Raw genomic sequence first — 24,536 nt, forward strand, 5'->3', positions numbered from 1 at the left:
TCAACTTCCTACTTGTAATCATCAAATTCATATATAAACCTTAAAAGAAATTATATCTTAATAAAACTGAAATAAAAAGAAATGTCTGTATCAGTCTGTGTTTCATAGGAATTCTAGAATACTAACTAAATTCATAACTGACATACAGTACTAGGTAAGTTTAATGTGTCCAGCATAATGACTTGACTTAATAAATACTGTAAAATGATTACCACAATAAGTTTAGTTAACATAAGAAAAATTGTGTTAGAGTCTGGAAGTTGTTTCTAAATGTCTCTGTTATTATGTAATTAATACAGGGTTTATTAGACTACATGAAAGATACTACCTAAGATCTTCTATTTCTTTGTTGATTGAGAAGATTTATAAAAGAAGACTATCTTGAATTCACAAGGAACAGCCTAAATTTTGAGAGTCTGAAGTAAACATGTATGTGCAAATCCCCCAATTCTTGTTTTATTGCCTAATCCCAGAAAAGCTAGGACCACATCTCCTTTTTCTTGCATTTATTTTCAAAAATTTTGAAATAATGTAATTTCAAGGTACAAAATGTTTATATAACTCTTGATGTAACTGAAGCATTGTATATTTGGGAGGGGCTTTCCAATTTTATAAATGAGAATGTTTAGATGCAGAGAGCTTACGTAACTGTCTAACTTTAGCAAGCCTGGTTGCTTGCTACATCTTTGCAGCTACAACTGACTTCACTCTTTTTATGTTAGGTCTCTAGTTTGCCCATCCTTGGACAAATGCTCTGTGCACATTGAAGAAAAACATTTCTTAAAAGTTAAATTTGAGTATATTTATACCTGGGCCGAACTGCAGCTTTAAGTGTGTTCCTGGGCCATTGTTGACATTCAATTATTGTGCGGAAAGATTGCGGCCTCCAGGTTTTTGCCATAATATTCCAATTATAATTTACATAGTGCTTCCAGTGATTGGCAAGAAGGAGACTGCAGTGTTATTCACATGTAGAATTTCGGTCCCCGATGAGTAAGCTATTATGTATAAAGGAAACATTTTAAGCAAATTGATTTTCTATGTCGAGCCTCAGCCCAAAAGGACTTCTCCGTACCAAAATCAAGATCAATAGTTCTAAGCAAAGCTAAATTGAATCATGTCACCGCTTCAATTTTATAACAGTTCTAATGTAAGATAAATAATAGACCTGCTTTGGAATCTTTCTTGTTGGAAGTCCTAATTTCAATAACAATCAGTGCGTATTTCCTCACCCCACTTGCTCTTGACACCGGAACTGTTAGTAGAAAGTACAGTAGAGGAGGCCGGTCTTGTGTGTGACAACCAAGAACAGCATGCCTGACATGACCTGTCATCTATTTAACCAAAACACTGGTAAAACTCAGCTCGATTGCAATTAACCTCTGGATTCATGGACGTCATGTGAAAGAAGGAAAATGAAGAGAGCAAATTCTTGCTACCATGGGGAAGTTGAGGTTAATATTTGGGTAGCTTTATGTTTGTGCATTAAATTACGACTAATGATAATGTTTTGAAAGTAGGAGGTGTGGCATCTCCAAGGAGAAAGGATTATTTGGGTTTAGATAACTATTCTGACAATTCAAGCTGAAAAGGCACACGTGTTCCAATAACAGAAATATTGAGGGAAGAGATAAACTGAAGCAAATAATTAACTGCAAGAAGGAAAGGGAGGAAAGGGAGGTGGCATTTGTTGGGTTCCCTCTGTGTGCAGGCAGCGTGCATCGTATTCTGCACATTGACCAAACCAATAAAACAAGTATTTTTAAACTCCTACTGTGATAGGAGTCAGATATATACTGTTGGACAAGAAAGGTATAGTGCATGTCCTCGTAGAGCTGGCAATAACCTTGCAATGGGTGTCTACGTAGCCCCAATTCATGATTTAAGAGAACAAGAGCTCAGAGAAGTGAAGTAATTTGTTCAAAGTTACACTTTCAGAAGTGGCGAGGGCAGGATCCAAACCCAAGTCTGTCTGTCTTCAAAGCCTGACATACAGTCCACGAACAAGGTCCCACGAATGGTATTTGCTCATGTGTACAATAACACAACGTGCCGGCAACTCTTCATTTTGCAAATTTCCAGGCCCCAGGATTTCTTTGGGATAAAAAGAAGAAAGAGAGAGAGAGAGAGAAAAGAAAGAGAAAGAAGGAGAAAGAGAAAGAGTGAGAGAAAGAAAGAGAAAGAAAGAAAAGAAAGGGAAAGAAAGGAAAGAAAGAGAAAGAAAGGAAAGAAACAGAAAGAAAGAAGAAAGAAAGAAAGAAAGAAAGAGAAAAAGCAAGCAGTTCATTTTTCAAATCTTGGCAGGTGCTTATGTCTGGGCCCGAGTACATTTCATTACATTTCACTGTCACACATAAAAGCTTTTTTTAAACTGTAATTTGCACATATTTTTGAAAATTAATTTAATAAAATATTCACTGAAAACAAAGATTAATTACTCCAGGTTTGTCAGCCAACACAACCGAGTGATGACTGTGGTTTTCTTTTTTGAAACAGTTGTTACTTAGACACAAATTATGATGCATTTTTTGGAAGCAGATAATTCCTAAATTCGTATTAACTGCTTCATAAATCATAGGCCAACTGAAAAATTAATGAAAACATGCTAACGTGTAGGTGTGCGTACAAGGAGGCAAATGTGAGGCTAAAAACGAATACAACTCTCGAGTCTTTTATCGCTTCAGAAATGAGTTAACCCCACCCTTGATCTCATTAGGAGATACATTTTTGGTAAGAAATTTCTGAAATATTTAGTATTTTTGTTCAGGGGAAGTGTTCTAATTATCTCCTTTTTAAGAAACCAGTTTGAAAATATTTAAGCATGTAGAAATGCCTGAAATATTTGGTATTTTTTTTAGTCATGGAAAATTGTTATCATTCACTCTTCCTTTTTGAAAATCACTTTGTGGAAAAAAAAAAAACAACCTGAAGCATGTAGACTATGTTGAGTTTATGTTTGGGAAATGAGTGTGTGAGGGATATTTGAGTGACACCATCTATATGTGCCCCCTGAGCATTTCAACTGCAACGTTCCCCCTGCAGCACTTGCTCCTGATAACTATATTATACAATTATTCTTTGGCTTTTGCTATGGACCAAGCATAGGTTCCTGTATCTGGGGCATTATTTCAGGTACTTAGTGAATAAAATAGGAAAGAATAAATAGCAAGCCCTGCCTTCCTGATACTAATATCCTCTCTTTTTGCCAGGTTTCTGCAAATATATCCTTTCCTACTTTATCTCAATTACTCCCCTTCCTTCCAATGCCCCTTCAATGCTAACGTTCTTGGAGGCTTTAATAACAGCCTCTCTCCACACATGATTTTTCCCACATAACATTCACCCATCTCCCATAGTTTTGCTCTGAAATTGCTGCCCTCTTACCCTGACCTCTCCCGCACTCTAGGTCCGTGTGTCCAGGTGCTTACACAAGTCCAACTGGAAACCTCCTAGTCACTTCACACCCAGTGTGTCCTAAATTAGACCACTATGACCCTTCCCTTCCCTTCCAAGGAAACCTTTACCTAGTGCCCCTTTTATTCCCTCATAACATCATCACCGACCAAGAAGTCACCCAATATAAATGTCTATAGTCCGAGTGATTAATAGCTCAGATTTCCAGACCCTGGCGGCCTGCATTTCTCTTCCAACTTTGCCAATAATTAGCTTAGTAATATTGGCAACTGACTTAACCTATTGTAACCATAATTTGCTTATCTGTAACTTGAGGATTAAGGGTGCTAGAAGGATTGACAGAGGTGATGTGATTAAGAGTTCAGCACCTGGGAGATATACATAAAAAGTAGCTTTTGGTATTGGTTTTCCTTCTATTATCATATTTTTATAGCTATCGCTACAAAGTCATTTCAAAGTGTGCTCAGCAAAGTCCTTGGGTGTTGCAAAGCCTTGGGGGGCTTCTTCTGGCTCTGAGTGGGCCTGAGCACCAGTGCTTCCAATTGCCCTCCAAAGTAATTTCAACCGAGCGCCTCTGATGTCAGGCTATTTATTTAATAGAGTTGAGTTTCGAATTTTGATTGAAATGGATTCTACTCTTCAACGCAATTTTACAAATCAATGATGTACTCCTAGCGATGCTCCTTTGTTTTTCTCTTCAAACCTACTTTTTCAAATACTATACTTGAAGAGCCAAACTTCCCACTTGGCACTGAATTTTTCCTTAGCTCCTTCCTTGAAGTGTGTGCATTTGGCTCAGAACCGCTATCCTGCAGGATGAATTCTCCCGAGGAAAATTCTACTTTTTGTGAAAGGTAGACATGCCATGGAATGTAAAGGGGGTGACATTGCTGGCTCGCCCTGATACTGCTCTAGTTAGATCAAGTTAGAGCCGTGCCATTAATTCAAAGGAGCCTCCTTGCATCTTTAGTGCATTGCACACGTTTGTGAAGCTCCTGGTCTCCAACTGCAAAGCATGCTCTCCCCATCTCGTCCCCTCAAAAAACTGTGTGAAGAATGAGCCAAGAATCATTATTAGCTTTTTGACATATCAGTTTCTAATGAATGTATTATTTATTTTGAAATACCAGTGGCATGCCTATTAAAGGGAAACCTCCACCATTGTTTCCGGCATGCTATGATACCTTGCAGTACAAAAATAATGTATACAGAGCCAAAATCTCCATGCTGCTTTGAATGTCAATTCATAGATAAGTTTAATAGTTAAATGAGTTCTAGGTAGTGAGAAACTGATGTCTATATATACATTAATTATAAATGTCAGTCAAAATACAGATGAATGAAATTAAACTTTCTTTTTTTTCTATTACTAAACATAATTTGTAACTTGAGCCCCTATTTCTGACTCACTCAAGTATCCCCTAAGTAAACTCAAATTAGTGTTAGTCACTTCTGGTTTTTACTAAAACAAAGGATGTCCCTCTCTCACTTGTCCTCAGAATACATCTAAATTAGAAGGTTTATGGAATCCCCATGAACTGGATGGTGTGAAGACAATGAAAATGCAGGCACCTTCATGACGATGAGCAACCTTTGACCTCTTCTAGACTCTGCGGAGATGTAAATCATGATGTTAGGTCTTTAATCATTGGTCTCATTTTCTATGGCATCAACTACTTCTATCCACAGCTGACACTGGCCATCGCTTCTGTGATTCATGCCACATACAGTGATAGTGTTCCCCCAGTCACCAGAAAGGGACCTTGTCTTATCTGGTATCCCTCTCTCAGCTACTTTGATCTCATCAGCCTCTCTAGAAGGCCTGGAAAATATTCGGAAAGATTACCAATGTTTTTCTGGAATGATGGAAGACTTGGGGATCTATTTCAGGTCTTCTTTTCCTAGGCACATCTCCTCCCATTTTCTGCTTTTTGATGAGGACTCATGTTGGTACAGGGACCTTCCTCTCTCTATTTCTTTTTTCCTTGACTTTCTGGTTACCTGCTCTTATTACTCCTCAGGTTCAGAGGAGTGGGCTTATTCCCCTCTAGCCCATGACACATTATCATCATTGGTCCTTACAAAACATTTCTGTGAATACTTGATTTTTCTCTGTTATCTCAGATCCACATTTCTTTGAATAGTATTTGATATATATCCTCATATATGTATCTATCCTGGCAACACATGTACTGTATTCTTGTGTGTGTGTGTGTGTGTTTTGTTTTTGTTTTTGTTTTTTTTTACAATCATCTGATTTACAGAAAGATGCAATACTTAAAATGATACAAAATACTGATTTCAAAACATCAAAAAATGAGTATATTTAACCATACTCAGCTTGTAACAGAGCAAATGGGTAAGAAGAATAATTCATACTATAGCATATTGCTAATATGAACTGACAACAGAAAAAGTTGGTAGAAGAAGGCAGGAAAACTCTATCTTTTAAGAATTAGAACTGAGGGGCTCCATAATCATCTGGCATCCGCTCAATGTTGTACCTATGGTTAGAAATGCACATGATGGGAACTCCAGGGATCTTCTGGATCCTTCGTTTAAGGTCCCGGTCAACTGTGGCCACAATGTAACACTTGTGCAGAGTTACTCTCTGTACTAAACAGTCATCTGCATTGGTTCCTTTGTGTGTTTATGGCAATTTTTCAAATCTTGGATCCTTGGCAATCCTTAGAGCCACTCGATACTTTTGCCCCAGTTTCTCAATTTCAGCCATTACACAGTCAGTTATACAAGGGATACACTTGGCATACAGACAGTCCATCATTGACTGTACTAAGTCAAGTTTGGCTTTAATGGAGAAGTTGATAAAGTTGGTATCAACCAGGATGTGGTAAGGTGGGCCCAGCTGTGTGTTATATTGGAAGAATAAGCAGGAAGAATGTTGGGAGACTTCTCTTTCCTTGAGTGCACTGAGATCTTTCTTTTCTTTCTTTTTAGGTTTTAATCTATCCTTCTCTTTAAGCGTCTGATCTTGGAGACTAAGCATTTGCTTCATGGTCGCATACTTTCTTTTGCTTCCCCACATTCATGCCGCACTCTTGTTTCTCATGTATGTGTTTTAAATTTTTATAAATAGCATTATGATATAAATCTCACCGTATATATGATTATATATATGGATATATATATACACATAAACTTTAAGTTTTTTTAAATTTTTATTTATTTATGATAGTCACAGAGAGAGAGAGAGAGAGAGGCAGAGACACATAGGCAGAGGGAGAAGCAGGCTCCATGCACCGGGAGCCCGATGCGGGATTCGATCCCGGGTCTCCAGGATCGCGCCCTGGGCCAAAGGCAGGCGCTAAACTGCTGCGCCACCCAGGGATCCCCATAAACTTTAAGTTTTAAAGTATATTCATGTTGCTGTAGGAAGATACAGTATATTTTCTTTGTTTCTACCTACTTCATAATTTATATCTACCACATTTTAGTAGGTTGAACAGTATGAGACTGATATTTTCTTATAGTAAAAATGGTCAAATATTAGCAATTTCATATGGTTCAACTTAAGCTTACCCATTCCCCTAGTAACAAACAACTAGGCTGTGGCCAGTTTCCTGCAAACACAAGCAGTGTTGATCAGCATGCTTGTGCATCTGGCGTGTATGCCAAGAAATGACACTGTTGGCTAATGCTCATTTAATTTAATTAAGAACTGCCAGATTATTTTTGAGAATAACTATACTACGTCTCTGGATGTCATAGTATAGTGTCATTTCAAACATCACCAAGGTGGCAAGAAATAAATCCCTATTACTCTTGGACCTCTCCAAACCCATTTGGTGTATTTCTCCTTTACTATAAATCAGGGCTTAGCCAAAAAGGAGGGTGCTCTGTTGATGGCAGGAGTTGTATGGGTTGGCAATACAAGAAGAAACCTTGGTTAATATTCCTAAATGATATCTCATTATATGTGGCTTCATTTCAAAGTCTTTCAGTTCTAATGAAAAATCCTAACTTGAATTGTTTTAGTCAAAAGGTAAGGATTGAATGTCTACACTACAGAGAGCACAGATGCGCTTGGAATAAAAAATTTTAGAAGTTCAGAAGGTAACAGGACTTTTTCCTTCTCTAGTCCTCATCACTTTCTTCCTGTCAGCCTAATTCTCTCTTACTATTTTTTGACTTTTTCCGTATAGTGGAAAAGAGTAGTTGACAGCTTCTGAGTTTCATCCTACCAATTTTCTGCCACCCGAGAGAGTTTACCTTTGTCACTCAGATTCATTTTGAAAAAAAAATCTTTGGGAGTTCCCTGATATTCCTACGTTAGATCCGTGCTCATTTCTGGATCTTTTGACTTTAGTCAGGGTAGGTGCAGGGCTTTGTATAAACATTTTAGTTTTGAGGGTGTCCTGTGCATGGGGGAAGAAGTTCCAGGAGAGAAGATAAGCAGGGTACCTGCCGGCTTAGATGCCGAGGAGGAAGCAACAGTGTAAGGGATCTGTCGTGTGCCACCACACTGCAAGAGGAACATTCACAAGGCCATGTCTTCTGGAATGAAGTTTCTGCCAATCCTTTCCTCTTGGTCTGTGTTCCTCCTATTGCCACCTAACACAACTGTGGAGCTTCTTAGAGAAGGTTTTCTGGAATCTCTTCTAACACTGAAGTGTCTAAGTAAAACCAAATGCAGCTGGAGGGGGGCGGGAGGTCTCTGGACCTTGGTGCTCCACAAACCATCGTTAAAAAGGAGATCCATGGAAGCATTTTGTATTCCTGGGTTTTCCAGAAGGGTTAATACAATGACTCTTCATGTCAGAAATTGTTCTCTTCAGGATAGCAGAGGAGTATCTATTTTCTAATCAACAGGTGAATTTTAAACTGGGTAAATCCTGTTAATGCTGATGTAAGATGGACCAATCCTTAAGACAAATTTTGGGGGGGGGGTGACTGGGAGGAGGTGGTGAGGTAGGTATCAACCATCAATGACTACACAGGTTCAATCCTTATCTATAGTTAATGGCAGGGGTGTATAAAAGGATTGTATATATATTTTTTGTATGGCTTTCTCTTTCTCTTTCTCTTTTCTTTCTCTCCTTCTCTCAGGCTCTTTTTTTTAAGTGGCTCAGAATAACCTCCTGTGGCCAATTGTGGGTTGAAGATAATTAGCCTTTAATTATCACCAGTTACATTTTCACCTGTTCCACTTGCAAATCCCCCAGAACTTCTAGTTTTCCAATTAGCGTACTCATCCTCCAACAAGCAAGTGTGGGGAAACAGCCTCTCCCTTTGGGAACAAACCCCTTCCCCACTAACCTTTCAAGTCATATTTTAGCTAGTGTAAGAACACCCTGGAGAGGATCCGCTTATTTTTATTTGCAATATCTGTCTGCAGAATCTCAGATCAAATGTGTGCCCTCAGTGCAGCAGCTGAATCCAGGTAGACATTGGGAATACTATCTCTGTGGAGATCAGAATAATGAACATTATGGGAGAAAAGAACAGAAGAATTAAAATTCACTCAGAGGCAAAACCTTATTTACAATCTAAAGAAGAGTTTTCAACTTCTGTTTTCCCTTTTTGGTTGCCTATGGATAAAAGTCAAATGCAAAACACTGGAGTGGGGAGGAAAAAAAATTCTGAGAATATTTTTTCATCTTCTATCAGGGGACTGAATCTTTATGTCATTCCAGCAAGGGAGAGAAAGGATCCTTGGCTCACAAGGTAATGGTGGCAATAAGCTTGGAAGAAGTAAAATAAATCAACAAATATATAAATGGGTGAAAAAACTTACACAGTTGAGAAGAACTCATTGGCAACAAGCTGGCAAGTGTAAAGTAAAATACTCACTGATCCTCCAAAAGAATATTACGATGGGAAAAAAGGAGAACTCTCTTCGCAGACCTTTTGAAGTTCCACATTTCTGTTGTCGGATGGTGACACATATACACCTGATAGGAAAACTAGAGAGAATCCTTTAGAAAAGCTCTTTGGGGAATACGTACTCATTGGCATGCTAATCATTTATCAGGATGCAAATAATTTAAGGATAATGTAGCCGGGGTCCCCAGAGTAAATAATTTCCTTTCCATTACTGTGTATGACACAAATACCCATATTATTGTCCTTGAAAATTACAGCACTTATTTAGTACACTTTGACCCCACAGCAAGTTTTGTCTTATTAATCCACACTTTAAAGCAGGTGAGCGGAAGAGGTTATTTTGCCAACTCACAGATGAAGAAATAGAAGACGATGGGTCAGCCTGGTTACAGAATGACTAATACATATGGTATCCAGGATTTCTAAGCTACTGATTTGGCTTACTGTTCATTAGTTCTTCATGTGAATTTTAATTAAGTTGTCACACTTCATTCTAATTGTAAGAAATTAAAACACACACACACACACACACACAAAGTTAATGTGTTATTTGGCCTAGTATCAAATAGCATAGTATTAAAATTTGATCCAATAAATAAATAAATAAACAAACAAACAATCAAATGCATCTTGCACCTCGCAGTACACAAGCTATTGAGACAAGTGTCTTGAGAAACTCGTGTGCAAAGAGTTATGTATGATAGTCCTTTGGAAATGGCAGGATTTGCAAGTCGCACAAAGCAAATTCCGTGGCATAATTTAAGCCTCCAGTTGCCAGCATTTTTATTCTTAAATTATGGGGAAGGGATGATATTAAAGGAAGAAAGAAGGAATGGGGGTGGGGGATTTCCATTCGGAAGGAACCAAAAGATGGAAGAAGCAAGAAATGAACAATATCTATTTTTAGCTGCTTGAATTACTTGCTATGCCCATATAAGCTATTAATTTCAAATGAGAGAGTGATTTGCCTATGAAGGTAATGAGTTCATATGGAGTTTTATTGTTTATATTTGAAAATGCTGAAAAGGGGATTACATTTTGTAGGGCTGAATATCTCTCTTTTCTATGGTACTTCCTGCGGGGGTTACATGTACTTCTGACCTGGGTGAGAGTAGGGTTGCAGTTTATGATCACCCTGCATCATTGACCACTGTTGTGGGCCTCACTGCTTACACAGTGCTTCCTCACAGATAGGACCAACCTTTTTTTCATTGCTACATATCCCACTGGTTGTCTCATTGCTACATATCCCACTGGTTGGGCCTCCTAATGTTTTTGCTTCCCAGAAGCCAATGGCTTTGTTGCCTGACACAATCTTTTTAGCTAGTCTTCAAAACTGTGGTTTCCAGGCTTCTTTGGAAGTAGTCTAATTTATCTCCTAATACATCAGGAAATGCCTTGAAGTTCTCCAAGCAAATAGTGACCTTGGCATGTAGAGACTTCTGTTTCTCAACATCTCACGCCTCCAAGGAAATTGACCTTTGGTTCACATTAAACCATAATATGAACCTTTGGTTCATATTATCTAAAATGTGATCTTGAACCTTTTGGGTGAGATGGACTGTTATTTCCTGGAGTCATTAAACTTGAAGTATTTGGACAACTGAGACATCTTGTTCAGTTGACAGCAGCAAGAATTTAGCTTGGAAAAACAAAGACTTGGCCTTCAGTTCCCGATGTTGGAAGAGACCTATTATCTGAGAAAGAGGTTGGTCGTTGAGCTTAAGTTCAACAAACCAAGGTTGAAGGAAATATCATTCACACTGAATGAAGAGCCCATAGGGCTTCTGGTGTTTTCTTGTACTGAGGCAAACCACACTTGAACTTTGTTGTAAAGAACATAAACAGGGCAAATGAGAATTAAAACACTAGTAGGAATTCTCTTTCTAATGGAGAGTGATTGCAGAATGGTAAATCCAACCCTGAAATGGTAAATTTGGGCTGAATTGAATATGGAATCAGTGAAGACTAGGAATGTTTCATACATTTATTCATTTTTCTATCTCAAGCTTCTCGTAAGTGCCAGGCCACCAGGAGATACTTGGGAATAGGCATTATGGCGGAATTCTTAGTGGCCAATAAGCTTAGGGTAGTATTCTCATTGCGGTATGGTATTTTTAAAATGGAGATGCAATTGACACATAACATTAGTTTCAGGTGTACAACGTATGATTCGATATTTGCATATATTGTGAAATGTAATATTGTACTTTGATTGTCATACTGGATCCCTGTCTCCCAGCAGCTGCTTTCATTTTTACACAGATATGTATCTGCATATGTGGAATCCATCAAATACCATGCTTCTAATTTGATGCTATGTATTGTTCAGGGCACGGAACAAAGAATAGTGTATTTCCTATACTCATAGATTGAAATTATTTGTTTATGGGGAGACACTCATGACAGTGTGTCCAAAATTTGATGAGAACTATACTACTGCTACTAACATCTACAGTTAATTGCTGATGTATTATATGCTAGCTAGTGGCACTTATTATTTACGTGTATTATCTCTTTTTATTATCACAACGTATCTGGAGCTTATGGCTGTGAGTCTCAAATGGCATGTGAAGGCAAGCTCACAAAGGCAAAGGGCAATGATTCTCTAGAAAAATACAGTGACATCACTTGGTCACTGTACAAACCAGTATCTCAAGATGGTTCACAGTTTGGACATTAGATTGCTATAGTGACATCATATCGTTCTCTGACATCATATCTTTGTGAATCTGGATTTTTAGTGGTTACTATAATAAAAATAAAGTGTTAAGCAAAATGTCATGTGGAGCAGGAAGTGATGGTAGCAGTATCCACCACCTTTGGAATCAAACTTTTGATTCCAAAGTTTAAGAAGTTGTGCTATGCCCAATAAGAACTAAGTTTTTAGGATACAAGTATATATTACATTTCTGGACTTAACTAATAAATAGAACTTGTTAGATGTTTCTTTTGGTCTGAAGGTGCTGTAATGAAATTACCAAGACATTAAGTGTGCCTTGAGTAAAGAATATGTGTGCTAGTATGTCAGTTAGGACTCCATTGGCTGTAAGTAACTGACTCTGAATTATGGTTATTAAAAAATAAGATGTTATTTTTATCATATAACTTAAAATCGAATTATATGAGAAACAATGCTATGGTAGCAATTCAATAACATAATAAATGCTGTTTCTTTCTGTGATTCTATTTTGACCCCATCCCTAGCAAGCTATCTCCTGATATCTTCTTGGTCAAAATATGACTACTCTTGCTCAGGTAGTGCATCCATGGTCAAAGCAATAATAAAACAAAGTGAGAGAAGTCAGGGACATCTATCTCTAAGATAAGGTAAATAAAAGTTTCCCCATGAGCCACCAAGCAGGTTTCTATTAATATAGTACATGCAGATCCATTTGCATAGCTACCCCGTGCTGTGAAAGTGTCTGGGAAAGGGGGTCCTGACCATTTCCGGTAGTAAAGACAGGTGAGAGGATTGAGGAAGATGTTTTCTTACTTAGCAACGGTATCTGCTTCAGTTAAGTATTGCCATTTTAAGGGTTGTGGCGTCTTATTTAGAAGGAGTTAATCCTACTAAATGGTTGAGCTGGGATTAAGTTCAAATTTCCCTGTTTCCTAAGGGCATGCTTTTCCAATTATGACTAGGTACCCCACATCTACTTTTTTTATTTCATTCCAATTCATGACCTGTTCTTGTGACACTGAAGCATTCTATGGGATAAAGGAAGGGCTGCATCAGATCAGAGCATAGGAGCTCTGGAAGCCAAGCAGAAGAACTTTGGTTTTGTATAACAGGAAAAAGGAAGAAGAGATGATGTTTCCTGAGGTGAACACTGGTGCTATAAAATCAGTATACAAGAAAAGTCAAACTGGAAACAGTTTGAATATTGCCATAAATATGCACACATCATCACTTTGAGGCTATCTTTTGGCACACCCATTGTGCTGGGATTCCTCAAATGCTTTGCTACTCTGCTGGCAGAAACCTGGGATTAATATGATGAATTTTTTGTTTCCTTTTCTCTGTCATTTGGATGCAAAACATTTCCTGAAATGACTTCTATGAATTAAAACCACAATGATAAAATATGTTTCCAGGCTTGGGGCCTCTTCTTAATAGATATCTCTAACCTGGTTATTCGTAGACAAAGACTTGATGTGGAAATGGAAAATGACTCTCCTCAGATTCTTTCTGTAAGAGTCTGAGGCACAGTTTTTGCAAGAAATGAAGGAGAAGAGAAACAGTTGAGACCTGTTAAAAACAAAAACATTTTTGTTACCAACTTTTGAGCAATGTTTCATTCCAAATATAGTGACATTAGACTCACATCAAGTGTAGGATGTGGGATTGCACTTGTTCGAGTATTTCATTTGGCAGCAGCACAGAAGAGAATATAATTTGCCAAGAAATGCTTCACTCTGTCTCCCCTAGTAAATGGAGAATTCATTATCAATAAGAAGCTGTACAGGAGATCCATTCACTTGGTTACTGTGAGGAGTGTGCCCCAGTTTTTATTACATGTCCTTCTTTTGCCAGGTTTTAAATTTAGTCATAAAAATTGGATAAACCATAAAAATTGGAAAAACAAAGATGTTTTTGTCTTATAAATATGTAACATGAAATGACCTGCGTTTTACCAGTGAAGAATAGTCTTTGGCTTAGAATTCTTTCTGCTTAAAGGAAACCCATTTAGATGATAAGGGATACTATAACAATATGTAAGTTTCCTATGTAGAGGAGAAATCCATTACTGTTAGCCCTTCTGATTGATTGATAAATTATTTTTTATTAAATATTCCCCTTGACTTTATGTTACACTGTATGGTAATTGTTTCATTGATTATACTTCTAACACTCATAAAACAATATGTTTCATTTGTGAAACATACATTAATTAAAGACAACCATATTTAAAAATGCAAAATATAGTGATTATACAAGCCATGCTGCTTTTGAAAAAGCAAACTTACTGTTTTCAAATTTGTACTTGCTGACACTTTTGTCATAGCATCATATTGCCCAGCAGCACATTGCAAAGCAGCTAATTACTCTTTTCTGTATATAAAAATCCTATATGTAAGCCTTGACAAAGGAAAAAGGATCCATGGATAAAGGTATTTCTTTTGCAAGAGACACAGACCAGCATTGCTTACATTCACAATTGGCCATTTTGATGAGTGGCATGAGATGACAGATAGGGTCTTCTAAGAACTATAGGCAAGAACTGAAATAAATGTTACCCATAGTATTACATTATTTAAAAAGTCATTAGCCATTTCAGGAATCATGTTTAATATGAATGATTTTCCAAATTGAGAAAAGCTTAGGATTCGTTCAATTAAGATTATTGTGTGTTTAAGCCAAATATGGTACAGCTTGCTGAATAGACGATGGTGAAGAAGATTGCCATAATCTCTGTACATCATGGGCTTAGAATACGTAGTGAATGGAATGAAATATGAAAAATACTATGACAAGGGGAAGTGTGGAGAAGTTGGGAAACAAAAAGACACAATAACATAGTCTAGAGGAATTTATGGAGGACAGTGAAATCTTTGAGGACAAACCAAAGCCTGAATCTGAAGCTAGCCAGCTGAAGTATGTGGGTGTGTATGTATGTGTGTGTAAGGTAGGGTAGAAGGATGTGGAGAGGTATAGGGACAAGAGAGAATATATGCTGATTCATGAACACTGCTGAGATTGACAAGACTAGGCAAAAAGGACAGTAGTTGGCTTTTTAAATAATTCATATCAGAGATTAGATGATCTGAAGTATGATGAGAACTTGAAACATATTCTGATAAGTTGGATACAAAAGACAAGAGGAAGCCATTATGAAACCTTAGTGTATGACTCAACTAACTCAGCAGGACAAAAAATGACAGGCTGAAGGGTAGATCAGAGGATATGCTCAATTATGTGTTTGTTTAATTTTAGAAGCTTAGAAGATAATCTAAGTAGAAAAATCTTTGCAGTAGGTTATATATTTCTGATGCTCAGAGGAGATGTCTAACCTTGATTTACATATTTGAGAGTTATCAATGTATAATCGGCTAGTACGGGAAGATCCCATAGCTGCAGATGGAATCCTTCAGAGAACCATGTAGAATAAGATAAGACTCAAGGTGTAACCTAGATAAGCATGAACATTAAAAAGTTCTAGTAAAAAGTGAAACCTAGTCAGGAGACCACATTGTAGTAGCTAAAGAGATACTTTTTCTGGAAAAAAAAAAAAAGGAAATGCAATTTAGGAGATGTTGACAAACTTTTTCTGCAAAAAGTCAGATAGTAGGTAGTTTAGGCTTTGTGAGTCATGCAGTCTTTGTCCCAAGTGCTCAACTCTGGGGTCAGTCAATTTTCCAAATGGTGCCCAGGGATGAAGTAGCATGAGGACACAGAAGTGTCCATGAAGTTTAGTGTAACCAGTCAGTAGGGATTCTGGTGAGAGCACCCTTTCTGTGGAGTGTTGCACTATCTGGAGGAATGAAGGGGAAGTGAGGAAAATGGGGGCAGCATGCAGATGAGAACTATGTGAAACATTTATGGGAGAGAAGTAGAATTGTAGCTGGTGGTACTGGAGGAAGAGAAAGATATTTATTTATTTATTTATTTATTTATTTATTTATTTATTTACTTACTTATTTATTTATTTGCTTGTCTGTGTTTTAAAATGAAAGAGTTCTCAGTATATTGAAATGCCAAAGTGTAGAAGTCCATAGAATGGGTGAAGGGGTTCAGGTTTCTGAGAAAGGCAGAAAGGGTGGATATCTGAAGCAGATATAAAAGGATTATTTTTCATCTCAAGGATGGACACACCCTCAATTGTAATAGAAGGGAAGGAAGGAAGGAAAGAAGGAAGAAGGAAGGAAAGAAGGAAAGAAAAAAGGAAGGAAGGGAGGGAGGAAGGGAGGGAGGGAGGGAGGAAGGGAGGCTTGTGGTTTAGCAATGAGAGGTAGAGAGAGTTCCCTAATACTGATTTATATGGAGCAGGACTCCATTCATCTGTCAAAATAAGGGGCAAAATCATAGGCCCAGATACTTGAGGAGACTGGAGAAGATATAAGTTGAAGAAAATACAAGTGTGGAGGGGCAAATTAACTAAAAGGACACCAATCAGCTAGACTGTGTGATTCCCACCCCACCCCTAATCCTCATATCCAAGATGCAGATATGGATAAGATGGACAGTTGGATCAAAAGAGGAAGGGACTTCTCCATGTAGATGTGTTGGTAAATCCTGAGATATGATGAACTAAATATAGTGGAAAGAAACTAAGGAGATGTTGAAAAAGTGGACCACGGAATCTAGATAGGGAAGAGGAGAGGATTGGCAGCTTATAAATTAGACACACAGACATGTGTTTTAGAAAGGTTATCATGTAGAAGAATAACTCACCTCTAAGGATTCAAAATAAAAAAAAACCACAATCTTTAACATCAGTAAACGTCTCTCTCCAACTTTTATCCAGGACAAGGGCTTTTCAAGCCCAGCCTTCACCAATACTGCCCAGTTAGTGGTGGTACACACACATATGGTTCATCAATTATATCATGAATAAGAATGTAGCCTTTTTAAAATTTCTAGGCCCTTATTGAAACATCAGGAACCATGATAAGAAATGAGACAAAGAAGAAAGCCATGCAATAAATTATAGAAAAGTAGAAAAATATTGGAAAGTGGTTGTCACTACCTATGAGAATGCTGCAAAGCAATTCTTTATACTTGAGAAAGAGCTAACATATCAATTATGTAGTTGTGAAGAAGACATAATCAGAAATATGTGTTTAAGGGGAATCTGAGGGACTTTGGTCACTACTACCCAAAAATTATTTAAAAAATCAATATCTGGCATTTCAGGAAAATAAGCAATTAGGTGAAAACACAAACAGGTCTAAATGTAAATAATATCTGGGAATATATTTTTTTTTAAATGAAGATGAAGGCATTTGCTAAATTTCTACTAATAATGTCTATTATTTGAATTGTTCCCCTCGTTTGTGTCAGTAAATGAGTACTTTTTCTCATTTAATTTACAGCACTGCATTGACTTCTTGACTGTTTTAATACTTCATCTTGTAATTATTGGATTCCTGAGCACTGAAAGTGTTAGGAGAGGGTTACACAAAAGTGTATAAAAGTCATTAACATTTGTGACGTTTCAGATTAAGAAGAAATTTACACCAAATGAACTCTCCTTCTCAAATCACACAGAGAATATATCATTCACATATATTTATATATATGCACACACACTCTATATATACGCACGTTTACACATATACATGTGTATATGTATGCATATTTATGTATTTGCTTGTTTTTCTGAATGTTAATGTTTTCCTCCTGCCAGGAAAGGATTATGTTTTATCAAGTCCTCAGTTCACTTTAGCTCTCTCTCTCTCTCTTTTTTTTTTTTTTTTTTTTTTTTTTACCTTTTCACTCCTTTTTAAACTTTAAGGTACAATTTAAGTCACAATGGAATAAGTTAATGGAAATGATTTGAGAACAGACAACCAAATCCTTTTAAAAAGTTAATATGAACGCAGAACATTCAAAAATACAACACGAGTTCCCAGGAGCAAGGGCTTCCGTCAAACACTTGACTTGTGAAACAGAGACTGTGGAGGGGAGCTTTCGTGGTCCTGCTCATTTCCATGTAGGTGATTGATAGAGTGACTTCTTTGAGGACACGAGAAAGACAATTTACTGGCTGACGAAATGTCGGCCTTTATATTTACATTTCCTCAATATGAAAAGCAGTCACAGCACTTGGGGTTTTAGTTTCTAGGTTATTAACCTGCTGCATTTCACATGAAAATATTTTCAATTACCAATTATTTGTAATAACATGCAGTCTTCTTTCAAGAACAAAGTTTAATTGCTTTTAGCACAAGTTCATCACCGAAATGTTATTTAAAATACAGTCTTCTGTGGTAATTCGGAATACGGTCTGTTTTATTTATTTAATTATTTTAAGGGACGATTTCAACCCCGTGTTAACAATTTCTTTCTTTCCCAAAACCCTAAAAGCATACTTATTTTGAATGAGTGCATGAGAAAAGCACATTAATGTTGAAAGTAATAATTAAGCTGCCTTTGGCCTATCTACAAGCTCAGCCTCATTATAAATAAAGACAAACAAGTGCAACATAGAGAACATTTATTCCTCTTTAATGGACTTTTAAGTTAGTTTCTCAAATTGTTGATGAATGTAATAAAATTAAATTAAATTAAAAGAAATGTCAAGAAGAAAACAAATTTAAAAATTAACAGAGCCCCCAATAAATTTGCAATTTAATCTGGCCATTAAAGGTTTTAAAGGGGGTTAATCTTGGCAAAAAGAAAAAAAATGACACTATCGGAGCTTTAGCAGGAACAATTATTATCATTGCAAATTACTTAAACTATTAAGCTGAGAATAATTCAGAAATATCATTAGCAGTCAAATTACTGAAAAAAAAAAACCTGTTTTCTTTCCCTCTTTGTTTAATTTAAACTTAATGTCTGCTTATTCTCACACAAGCAGAAAATGCTGATAAATAATTCCAGAGCATGCCTAAACATCTCCCTTCACAGCTAGCTTCTAATTTGATCTCTGGAGACCCTTCTCGGTAGCTGAATAAAATATTTTCATTTATTCTAGGAGAGCCTCCACCACCATACGTTTCTAATCTCGAGCTGCTTGGTAATGCCTCTAGATGAGGTCCTCAGCAAATCATTAAACTTGTTCAATAACAACGTTACAAAACACAGGAGATTTGCCGTTAGTGAAACAAAGAAGTTTTTCAAACAGGGGAAAAAAAACTTTAATAAGCCAACTTGAGTTTCTAGGGCAAGTTTGAGAGATTATTTAACATTTTAAATTTTCTGGCAAGTCACCATGCACAGAGACTTCAAATTCGCGGTGTCAGAACGTTGCACAAGGGCCGTACTTTGAGAAAGTTGCAGAAACCCAGTGTGCAAGGTTGCTCTGCTGCTGGCACCAAGGGTCCACCTGGGGCCTCCAGCCCCGAGGCGCCCGCAGAGTGTACACACGACCTCAACCTTGCAAACAGAAGAAACACGGAACTCCACATGTGTTTGGTTTCTTTTTAATAAAAATAAGTGGACTGATGATCAGAAAGTGGCAATCACTTTCCCCAAACCTGTATTGGACCATCAGGATACAATCCAATGCAACAAAATGTGACTCATTAATTTTTCCTCCTAGGCTAGGAATTCATGATAATAAGCAGTGATAAGTGATCAATTGAAAAGAAATGTTAGAATGAAACAACTTTTTTTTTTTTTTTTAGATTTTAAAAATTTATTTATTCATGACAGACCCAGAGAGGCAGAGACATAGAGGGAGCAGGCTCCCCATGGGAACCTAATGTAGAACTGGATCCCAGGATCCCTGGCTCTGGATCACCACCTGAGCCAAAGGCAGATGCTCAACCACTGAGCCACCCAGGTGTCCCTATCGTATTGTTTCCATTTCGTGTTCATGTGATTTCCTCTGCCACCAGAGCACTGTGTGCTCTTGAGCTGCGCAGTTTATTACAGTTTTTTTTTTCCTTCACCAACTCTTACCATCTTAACCCTCAGCTTGTTTTGTCAGTCTTTTGTCCTTGTCCTACCAACTCCCTTACCTTCCTACTTTGTGTGGATAGAATTTTCAGAAAATCTTAACGGTATTGGAGACCATGAGAAACACAGAGGGAGGGAGACCACTGGGTCACCCTGCAATACTTACTGTAGGAAGCCAAGAGGAGCTGACGGGAATGTTCTCATGCAAGTTCCCTGAGTTAACCTGGCAATGCAGCACTTAGAGCTATTATTACAACTGAAATAAAAGTTACACTGACTGAGTGATAAGGAAAAGAAACATTTTAGTCTAAAGGAAGGAGTCCTACGTTAGTAGAAATGGAGAATTTGCACTTTACTTTTAACAGAATTCAATTAAATTATAGCTTTTTCTTTGTTATAATGGTTACTACTCAGATGTAGAAATTAGAAAAATGGTCCCTAAAGATTGTACTAGTGTATGTACATGTATATATTCATGTACCATGTATATGTGTATTTAGAGGCTGGTTAAAACTATGTGGCTATTGTTTGGGAAAATATCTTCTAATACGAAAAGGCTATGATTTCCACTCATTCAGGGTACAGAATAGATGCAAATATTGAATTACAAAGCATTACTCTCTTTATGATTACTTTCTGGGAGTTCACTTCCAATCCTGAAAGTGCCCAGTTTCATCCACATTATAAATACTTTTTTTCCCTGCTGGTTGAGATATTTTCATGTATTTTGAATTAAAAAAATGGGGAATTATTTTCACAGACAGACATTAGTTAAAAGAAAGTCTGTGTATACTGAGGGGAGAAGCATGCCTCCTTCATGGTTTTTATGCCTAGAGCCCAGGGCACTCCTGGGACTCATGATCATGGCCATGTGGGGTAGGAGTACAGGGCTGTTAGCATGAGACTTCTGGGATGTTGCCTGGGTGTTTGGGCACAAATCTACCAACCATCGCTAGCTGTGTGACCTCGGGCAAATTATTTAATTCCCCTTTATTTCAGTTTCCTCCTTTGGAAAATGGTAAGAAATGTTCCCATTCTAAGTTGTTTGTGAAGTCATTGAGGAAAAAGACAAAACCACTTTTTTGGTACCTGAAACATTGTAAGTCTGCAATCATGACATTATTATTGTTACTATTACGGCATGAAAATCAAGATGCAACTAGATGGAGGCTATTTATATTTGTTTAACTTCTGTTTCACACTCTGACGCAAAATATTTCATCATTTTTACCTCCTTAAGTCTTCCAGTCATAGGTCATCTAAATCAACTACTTTCATACTTTTTTGATGAGCCTTCATTACCTCCCTAATCTTCCAGTCATAGGTCATCTAAATCAACTATTTCATGCTTTTCTGATGAGCTTTCATTGCATGTATAGCTTAGTTTGTTGGAGTGTGTCCCCTGAGGTCAGACTGAGATGGACACGGGTTCTAGCTCCTCTGCTTACCAAGCAGCATAACATCATGGCCAAGTACGTGGACTCTGACTCTAGCAGCTGCTGGGAATATCACTGTAAACTGGAGATATAACACATACCTATAACCATGCTACAAGCGTTAAGTCACTTTGTATTTATAAATACCTTAGACCGTTGTCTAGCAGACAGTACTGTTATACATTTGTTTTTAAGAAATCTCTACCAGGGGATCCCTGGGTGGCTCAGCGGTTTAGCGCCTGGCTTCAGCCCAGGGTATGATCCTGGAGTCCCGGGATCAGGTCCCACATCAGGATCCCTGCATGGAACCTGCTTCTCCCTCTGCTTATGTCTTTGCCTCTCTCTCTCTCTCTGTGTCTCTCATGAATAAATAAATAAAATCTTTAAAAAAAACAATCTCTGCCAGTGTGAACTTGAGTATCTCTGAGCCTCAGTTTTCTCACTTATAAGATCAAAATAATAATTCCTCTCTTATAGGATTATGGGGAGAGTTAAATGAAATAATGCGTATATAATGCTTATTAATTCTCCTAATCCTCTATCATGATTTTCACCACTCCTCAAGACAACTCCGATGAAGACACTCTCCTAAAATATTCTTAGGCTGAGGGTTTTTCGCCCTTAAGAAACGCCGCCTTCTTTGTTTCCTATGGGGTATCTATACTTGCAAGCCTAGCTTCATTTCCATTTCCTGCAGTCCACACGAGCATACTAACATATGCCTTCTTTAATATACTGTTCAAAGGATTGCATCGAACATGTTGTTTATCCATACTGGCTCCTACTTAGGCATAATAGTACAGTGGAAAAATGATAAACCATATCATCAGGAAAACTAAACTTAAAGTCATGATGTACTAGATGAACCACCCAGTGGGAAAGATACTTCATGTCCCTAAAGCTCAGTTTATTCAAACATAAAACCTATGTTCTATGTTATTGAGAGCAGTCATCTATGCAATGTAGCTTATCTTGGGAGTGGTAGCAGATTGGTTTGACCAAAAACGGCAGTGATGTCCAAATAAAGTCTAGATCAAAGGGTAGGACTCAGGACTGCCTAAGTCAAATGTCAAAATATGTCAAAATTATAATAACATTGTATGTTTTGTACATTTGACTTCACAAATCACCATAACAGCTGTGTAATGCTCATTTTCTGGATGGAGCATCGTGGCTCTGGACAGTTAAGAAGTTCCGTAAGATCATTTATTGATACTTTCACTTTACCTTGTACCTCAGGTCAGGTGATGAGCAGCCCAGAGTGTGAGTGAAAGGGGAAGAGGTGTCCCATCTGGGGTCTGGGGCATAACAGGGACAGTACTAGGGATTAAATTTATCCCGGAACAAACTAAGCCATTTGACTTTGCCCTAAGTTTCTAGGTTCACGTGTCATGTTTATCTCTAGCAATAGAAGACCACACAACATTGATTTACTGTAGTCCAGGGGACACCTTTGGACATTGTGAAAAAGGTCTATTTTTTTTTCTTCAAACCTCTCCGACTACTCTATGAAAAAGTGTTCGCCTGCCCTCCTCTTCTGTCATATAACTGCGATTTTATTTTCCTGTCTACTAGCATTCTCATCAGCAATTCCCATTCACTAGGCTCCAGGCATGATGGTAATTATTCAAAAGGACCTTCCCAGTTCTTTCCTTTGTTTTACTGCTGGAGGTAGCAATATTTGCCCCACTCCGGCCCTCATTTACCCCAGAGTGTCACATGTTGCAATGTATCACCTAGTTTAGATAATGAGGATCATGATTTATTTTTCTTCAATAATATATTACCCTTAATGCCATTTGCAATATTTACTATTGCTGAAGGACAGTAAGAGTGACCATCACTTGCCATGTGAGCAAATCAAAACTAGAGCGTCTTTTTATTCCTTATCACTCGTTGTGAGTCTAATTCTTCTGTTGACATCTGTATCATTCATATTTCTTTTCTTAGTTCTGGTGAGAAAACTCCAAATAAATATGTTAGGCTTTAGGTATTCAAAATTGTTTAAAAACACTAACTTAAGTTTGCCCTGTGGAATTTTAGCAAATTTTTGAAAAATAATAAGTGTTTATCTTTATAGTAGTGCATATCCGAGCCTTTATTATGCTAATATTCATTGTGACTCTTCTAGCACTGTTGAATATAATGAAGTTTGCCCATGTTTACTACCATGTTTCTCCTTCTTCTTCTTCTTCTTCTTCTTATTATTATTATTATTATTTTTTTTTCTTTCTTTCTTTCTTTCTTTCTTTCTTTCTTTCTTTCTTTCTTTCTTTCTTTTCTTCACAAAAACATCACATGGGTCCAGTGGTCCATGAAACACACTGTGGGAAACAGTATTTTATATATATATATATATATATATATATATATATATATATATATATATATCATATATATAGTATTATATCTATATTATATTATATATAATGATTTATAATATTGAACTTCTAAACAGTATTTTATATTTATATATATATATATATATATATGATATATAGAAGTTCAGATGAACTTCTAGCAAGACACAGGCACTATTAAAATAAAAGTTGACTGAGGGGCAACTTGGTTGCACAGTCGGTTAAGTGTCTGCCTTTGGCTCAGATCATGATACCAGGGTCCTGGGATCAAGTCCCACATTGGGCTCCCTGCTCAGCGGGGAGTATGCTTCTCCCTCTCCCTCTGCCCCCTCCCTGCTTGTGTGCACGCACTCTCTCTCTCTCTCTCTCTCTCAAATAAATAAATAAATAAATAATAAATGAATAATAAAATCTTTTTTAAAAAGTTGACTAAACAAAAGTAATATGTTTTATTCCTTTAATATTTATAGATTCTAATTATCTTTCCTTTGAAATTCAGAAAAATTAAATAAATTGTTTAAAGTCAATTAAATTTGCCATGCAGAAACATGAACATAGTTGTCTCTGGCTCTCACATTTCCTAGGTTCTCAGTATAGCTGACATTTGTAGCTGCTCTGGTACATTTAGCTCCAGAGGTTTGAGAGGATCGTTCCATATGTTATGGTCATGAGTTCATGTAGGACACACAAATAAGGTCATAAAAACAAATCATAGATTGGGGTTGGTGAGGGAGACCTGAACAATTATATTAGAAAAAAGTTTCCTTACCTAGCGAGAATTATGAGATCAGAAAGAGAGAGATTTATCAATTTTTCAAATTTGTTACTTAAACCTTAAACTTACTTTCCTTTGAGGAATCAGAGCATTCTTTTGATTCAGTTATCTGTCTGGGGATGCCAGGGTGATTATAA

General features: G+C 37.2%; 1 pseudogene; it reads right to left on the reverse strand.

Moving 5' to 3' along the window:
• Nucleotides 1-5,856: 5,856 nt before the first annotated feature.
• On the reverse strand, nucleotides 5,857-6,439 carry LOC112924410 (rRNA-processing protein FCF1 homolog pseudogene; annotated as a pseudogene).
• Nucleotides 6,440-24,536: the final 18,097 nt, after the last annotated feature.

Source organism: Vulpes vulpes, chromosome 3, assembly GCF_048418805.1.
Source record: "Vulpes vulpes isolate BD-2025 chromosome 3, VulVul3, whole genome shotgun sequence".
NCBI classification, from domain to species: Eukaryota; Metazoa; Chordata; class Mammalia; order Carnivora; family Canidae; genus Vulpes; species Vulpes vulpes.